Here is a 6899-nt window from a genome sequence, read left to right on the forward strand (position 1 = left end):
ATAATTTCTCCTACCGCAGGGGTCGTTACGTCTTGGGCTCTGGCTGTCGGGTGCGATTCCCGGGCGGGCCGTGGACGGGGGCCTCTCCGCGGTGCTCGTGGAGCGGGCGGACGGCTCCGAGCGGCATCGCTCGGCTCAGCGCCGCGGGGCGGGCAGCCCCCTTCGCCTCCCGGGCGGCCTCGGCGGGACGCCCGCTTGCAGCCCGACGGGGCTCAGCGTCTCCCCGCGCGGGGAGCTGCTACGTAGCAGCACAAGCCGTTAGGGAGAAGGTGTTTGGCCTGCTCGCCTCCCAAAAGCGCTGTCGTCCGCTGCTAAGGGAAACGGGGAGTTTGCAAAAAAGAAGGAAAAGAAAAAGGAAAAAAGGAAAAAAGGAAAAAAGGAAAAAAGGAAAAAAGGAAAAAAGGAAAAAAGGAAAAAGGAAAAAAGGAAAAAGGAAAAAGGAAAAAGGAAAAAGGAAAAAAGGAAAAAGGAAAAAAGGAAAAAAGGAAAGGAAAAAGGAAAAGGAAAAAGGAAAAAGGAAAAAGGAAAAAGGAAAAAGGAAAAAGGAAAAAGGAAAAAGGAAAAAGGAAAAGGCAGGTTTGGGTAAGGTACCAGCACCTGGCAGAGACAGTCAAGCACGAGGCCTTGGGAACAGTTTTGTGTGGGTGCTGCTTGTTGGAGGGTACCAAAAAGTAGAGGGTCACCTTAGCTGAAAAGAGGGGGACAAAACAGCAAGATTTAGTGTATGAAGGGCATTAAAACAAAAAGCTGAGGAGAAGGCAGCAGGGTGGGGCTCAGATCAGGCAGGCAGCACAGGGCACGTAAGTGGTGTACAGAGATCTCGTGGGGAAAGGTGGGACAGGAGCAACAGTACAGCCACTAACGAAGTTCGATAAAAACAGGCCGGCAGAGGAAGGACCCGCGATACATAAATACATGCTTCTTCAATAAAGCAAGGAACGGGATGGCAAAATGGAGCAAACACGGCTGCCTGGTGGTGGGAGACAGCCTGATTTATTTGCCTGGCTGAAATGCGGCAGCCTGGAAAACTCAGCAGGGAAACTGTGTTGTCTCGGCAGGAATCATTCAGCGAAGGCGGGTTAGGTCATGGTTACAGCATTGGAAAGAGCCTCGGGAAGCCAAGTGTCCGAAAGAGAAGTCATGCAGACTATACATAATTGACAATGTCGATATAGTAGTGATGTTATAGTATTGGTTCCTGGGACAGGGAGAGAAGTATTTAAAAAAGAGAAAAAGAGAAAAAAGGCAGTTAACAAGGCAGTAGTGAGTTGTGATTGCCTGCGTCCACGTTACGAGGACCAGATGGCTTCATCCAAAGCTCTGAAGGGAGAGAGCGGTTGAGCCGCGAATGCGGGGATCCCTTCTCAGAAAGATCAGGTGGGAAATGTGGTCCCCTTCTTTAGAGAAATGCCCAAGGCAAATCTATTTTGGAATTATAAGCCAGCTGTGAGGTTTTTTTTCCCCTTGCACAGAGAAACTGATTATTTTAAGAGACTGTTAGAAGTTACCATACCTAGGTGAGCAATAGGTTTCTGTAGAGGAAAACTGCACCTCTTTTTGCAAGATAATCTGAAAAATAATAGGGAAACTCAGCTGTAAAACATGATCTTTGAAAAGGTCTTGGGCAAAGTCACCAGCAAGGATCTATTGACGACCTTCAGTATCCCGGAGAGGTGGAGTGCTGCCACGGCTCAAACACCGGTTGAGAGACAGACATTGTTGGTTAATTTTCAAGAGGATCAGAGACCTGCATCACCATTCATATTTAATTAATTGGTGAGCTAGAAAAGCACAGGAACAATAAATGCCAAATACTAGAGGGAAGCTAGAAAAACTCCAGAGGGGTAAAAAAAATCTGCATGACCAGACATACAGAATTAAAAACAGAGAAATACATCCAGGGAATGATACAGCCCCACTCATACGGAGACATAAGTTCATTAATTCATGGAAAACTACTTCCAATAATAATTAATAGTGAGAAAGAACAAAAAGGAAACAGAGCTGCCTACGACGACCCTCGCCAAAACCTCTCTCTGTAAAGCAACAGCCAGAAAAATAGCAGGCAAGAAAAGCGTCATTATAAAAAATGATGTCGGAGCCCACGTCTGGTGCAACCTCAGCTTCACTGAAGTCACAGGAGCAGCGACTGCGGTGTCAGCGGAGGCAGGATTTCACTTGGCGCAATCCTCCTCTCCGACAGACAGCAAAAACCCGAAGTAGGACAACACCAAAAAGAAAAGGTCCAGGTCTGGTCGGCTCCAAGAGGAGAGGGGTAACAGCAGAGAGACATCGGCACCTCCCCAAGGCAGAGAAACTTGGGCGTCTCATCTTAGTGAGGGGAAAAATGAGAGACAACTGAAAAAATTAAGTGTTAGTAAGTAAAACCGTAATGGAAGATATACTGGGGGGACCAGGAAGCCTGCAGTGAAGGCACGAAGGCACGAGCTCCACGGTTACGGGCTTTTTATCCCTCTTCATTCAAGAGCGGTGCCTGATGACGCAATTTGATAAGCAAAACATACGTTACTGCATCCAGAAGAAACCTTTCTTGCACAGCAACACTCTGACACAGCGGCTCAGCACCTACCTCCCCGTGAAAGATGCTTTAACAAACTGCTCTATTAAAAGAAAAAAAAAATCAACTAACAGAAGAGGAGTATTGACTGGGTAAATACAATGCTGGAGATCTGCTAAAAAGTAAATATGAGAACAAACATTGTCTTAGGAGGAGGGGACTAACCACAGAGAGCCTTAAAAATAAGCCAAATGGTTTACTGTTTGCAAAACATAAGGCAAGGGCATATTTTTTGCGAGGAACCGAGTGAGGGAGCCTGGGATATGCTCAAGCAAGTCCCTTCGCTGCGGGCTCTCGCCTCTGCCCCACAGCAGCATTTGGGGCTTTCCACTACTGTCGCCTCAACTGATGTCACTGCACGAAGCTAATATCAGACGCTTTCGAGCCTGATCAATAAAAAAAAAACAATTTACATTAAATGACCAGAAAGCTGTCGATTTGTTTCCAAATCCTAGTCTTTCTCATGAGTTCCTGACTCGAAGGGAAAGCATTATGGTTATTAAGTAGTGATTGATCTATTCCAAAACATTCAGAAATGTTTTATTTGAAGCATGCATTAAAAGGGCTAATATCCCCCATTTTTTTCTTAGAGTTGAACGTTGAATAGACAATATCCAGGACAGCTTGGTAAGCAAGGGCATTAGAAGGAGGTTTGCAGCATCTGAATTCCTCTTGATTTACTTAGCAGCTTTTTTAATGAAGTGCTTTAACATTCTGCATTGAATTAATTACGGAGAACTCTTTTGTCAGGGCGAAGCAGCACCACGAACAGCTTTGACCCCTTCTGGCATCACCGTTACCGGACGCGGACACGTCCCAGGCGCCGCACGCAAAGCGCCGGCGGGGGCCGGTTGGCATCGGGTCAAGCCCGCCCGGGAGCACGGGGATTCCCGCAGGACGCAAACCAAAGCCCCGCTCTCAGCCTTCGAAGCGCACAGACGTCTTTTCCAGCTGCAATTCCTCCTGCTGACAGCTCTCCAGCTTTGCAATTAAGGGCAATGCAGAGCCTGCTTCGTGCTCCAAGCCCACCGCCATGGAGGAGCCCGCCGCGTTCGACTAGCGCTAACTGGCCGGGCTTCCCCGTGCTCCCACGCGCCGGGAGCTTGGGCCGGGAAGGCCGGGCAACCGCGTCTCCTTTGCTGCCACTCCCTATGCGGGGAGGGAGTCGAAGGAGGCGGGGGCAGAGGGATGGACGCCCACCCCGGCCCTTGCCCGCTGGAGAGCTGCTGGCCCTCACTGAGGGCGCTGAGCTGGGAGGAGGCGGTTTGAGGAGGTCGAGGCTGCTTAAATAATGAATTGAGAGGCATCAAAGGCCATGCACGCAGAGGGACAGAGGGGGAAGGTCTGCTATTTTAGACTATGTTAGACCACAATAAATAAATCATGAGAGAGGCTGAATATAAAGACGTCTAGCAGAAGACGACTTCCTCTGCTTCCCACTCCCCACCGGCTCCCAGATGGAAAGGGCTGAGGGTGCCGGCAGCCCACACGCTCTTCTTCGCGTGCGTTTTCACCCGCACCGAGGCACCTTCACCGACCAGCACCCGCCTCTTGGCGAGCCGCATCCTCCCAGAGCAGTGCCGCGCTCACTTTTCTGATGCTGCTGCAGTTCTCCCAGTCACAACAAACCGGGGACGTGCCGGCGGGCTGACCGAGGCGAGATGCTTGGTAGGAGGCACGTTTCATCGCGCTCTCCAGGCTTTGGCAGGGTAATCCGTGAGGAACAACACGGAGCTGCCAGGGCAAGGTGTGCGCCTCGGCGCCGACGGACGTGCCAAGCTCCCCAGGGATGACCCACGGCATCCGATGGCAGCGCAGCCGCACTCGTGCCTCTCTCCTTTTCGGCGTGTCCAGCAAAAGCCTGCCCTTCCCCGGGGCCTGCCCTGCTCCTGCACGGAAAGGGAGAGCATCCGTCTTGTTTCGATACTTCCATCGTATTACAAAACTCACCTGCTTTCCATCCGTCTTGCACAGTAATTCAAACAATTACACTACCTCTATTAACTTCCCAAACTTATTATTTTCCTCAGTTGTTGGAACCAGCGGGTCAGGCAGCGGGCAGAGAAAGCAGCTCCATGAGCTTCACCCAACAAGGGGCAACGCGAACGCCGTACGCGCTGGGCATACACGAGAGCATCAGCTGCCCTCGGTCAGCTCAAAGGTCTTCAAGCTGTGAAGGAAAGTCAGTCAACTTCATTTTTAATTCAGCTTCTCCACTGCCTTTGGGATAAGTTTGGCATAGGGGTAATCCACAAAGCTAATCCACTCCTATATTTTTCTCCAAAAACAGAGGCACTCTCGATAACTTTTTAAACAAAAAATACCGTTTTCCAGCATTTTCTTACTATTTTCTGAATGTCACCAGATGTGTATGCACACGCACAGAGTCCCCCCAGTGAACTAAATGGGAGAAGTAATTAGGTAGTGGAAGACGCATAATATATTGCATGACTGGGGAAGGCTGTTGCATTAATGAAAATCAAGCCTTTGCAGCAGAGCATGAATTATATTAACTGCGAAAAAGGGATGGCTTGGCACAAAATGTTCTTTTACAAGAAAATGAGAAACAGCGTTTTGCTACAAAAGATTAACTGAAAGTTATTTTCCCACACCAACTAAGTTGCTTAAATAAAAACTATTCAAGAAAATACTCTGATTTTACACCATCTGAGTAATCTTCCACTAAAACCTAAAGTCTTCCTGGATTAATTTTTCCAGTCATTTCCTTCGACAAACAGGAAGAGGAAAAAGAACAAAACCATCATCTACAGGAGCCGTTGCTTTATTGCGCTCCTCTGCGAGCTGATTCTTTGCATTTGTAGATTTGCCTCGGATGGCCAAGACGCAACATTTGACAGGGTTCTAGTGCCACCTACTGCACTCTGCTAAAATAGGAGTAAAGACTTGCCTGGCCTTACCTGGAAATCCAATGTCTGTTCCAAGGGAAGCAACATTTGTCATCAGCATATTAAGACTGTAACTTAATAATTTCCTGTAATCACCAGGGAAAAAGCAGACATCTTCGCTAACGTTACAAAGTTACAGCGCTGTACTCAACGCGAGTGTACACATTGGAAAAGCTTAAGAGATTAATATAGTCTGAAGACCAACAAGACTTGAATTAAACACAATGTACAGCTAGATTACTGAATATAAAGATCCGCAGGAAAGCAGATTTCAACTTGTAAACTGAATCAATGGTATTCAGCAACTAAGAAAATAAACCAAAATTGTATATGACGACAGTGTACCCAAGCTTTAGACAACCGATTTCTCACCCTCCACTCGAAAGCATTTTGCGTTTTACATACTATATCCTCTTTCAAAGACTTTTCTAACTATTATTATGGGCCTAAAGCAGATTTGATTTTATGAAATAAAAGCCAAAATCAATGTGGTGTTATAGAGGTTATTAATACAAGTATTTATAGCTACACCTCTTCACAAATAGCTAACCAAAATAATTTTAAGTATTTTCATTTTCAACTGTAGTATCTTTTTTGGTTTTGCTGTTTTTTCCTCTTCCTTTTTGATTTGCCATGGAGACAGGAAAGGGGAGGAAAATCAGAATATAAAAGAATGGAAGAGACAGTTCCATTTTTATTTTAGTGTTTCGTTCCCCCATCCAAAAAATAATGATAGTGGGAAAACTGAAAGTATATATATATAAATACACATTTATTTCAGTGTTTTAAGAGATGACAGCTGCCTATAAAAAATTAATTTGCGAACACGCTGTCAAAGCTATCAAACTGTGGTAAAATACCTCATGGGCAGCCTCCACCTGCCCTTTTCTGTTCTTCCCTTGAACACAACTTTCATTTCACCACCCATTTCTCCAGGCACAAAATCAGTGTCATGGGGGTTGGAAGGGACCCCTGGAGATCATCAGCCAAAGCCCCTCTGCCCCAAATCCCCAGCTGGCTGCTGATTTTGTTCCCATCCTCTCCGCCCCCAGCTCAGACTCGGAGGAATTGGGAAGGTCCTTCGTCTTTCCCTTCCCCATCTCTGCCTTGTCGACACTTCCTTGCTGTTGATGACAGTATTGCTTTTTCTACCCTTATTTTTGGCTTTTTTCCCACTAGATGTCCACATACTTCACTGGATTTGCAATTGTATTCACTGAGGTCTCAGAAAGTGCTCTTTTGAGCTAAGGTTTGGGAACAACTATTGGTCTTACCCATCTGCAGCCTTTACACTTACTCACTCCCCTTCCTCTTCACCCCAGTCATTCCCTCCGTGCCCATCCATCAGCATCTCCCTCCCCACCTCGACAAGCTACTTTTATCAGTTGCATTGCCGTGTGAGATAACCCTGCCAA

Source organism: Dromaius novaehollandiae, chromosome 12 (assembly GCF_036370855.1).
Source record: "Dromaius novaehollandiae isolate bDroNov1 chromosome 12, bDroNov1.hap1, whole genome shotgun sequence".
Lineage (NCBI taxonomy): Eukaryota > Metazoa > Chordata > Aves > Casuariiformes > Dromaiidae > Dromaius > Dromaius novaehollandiae.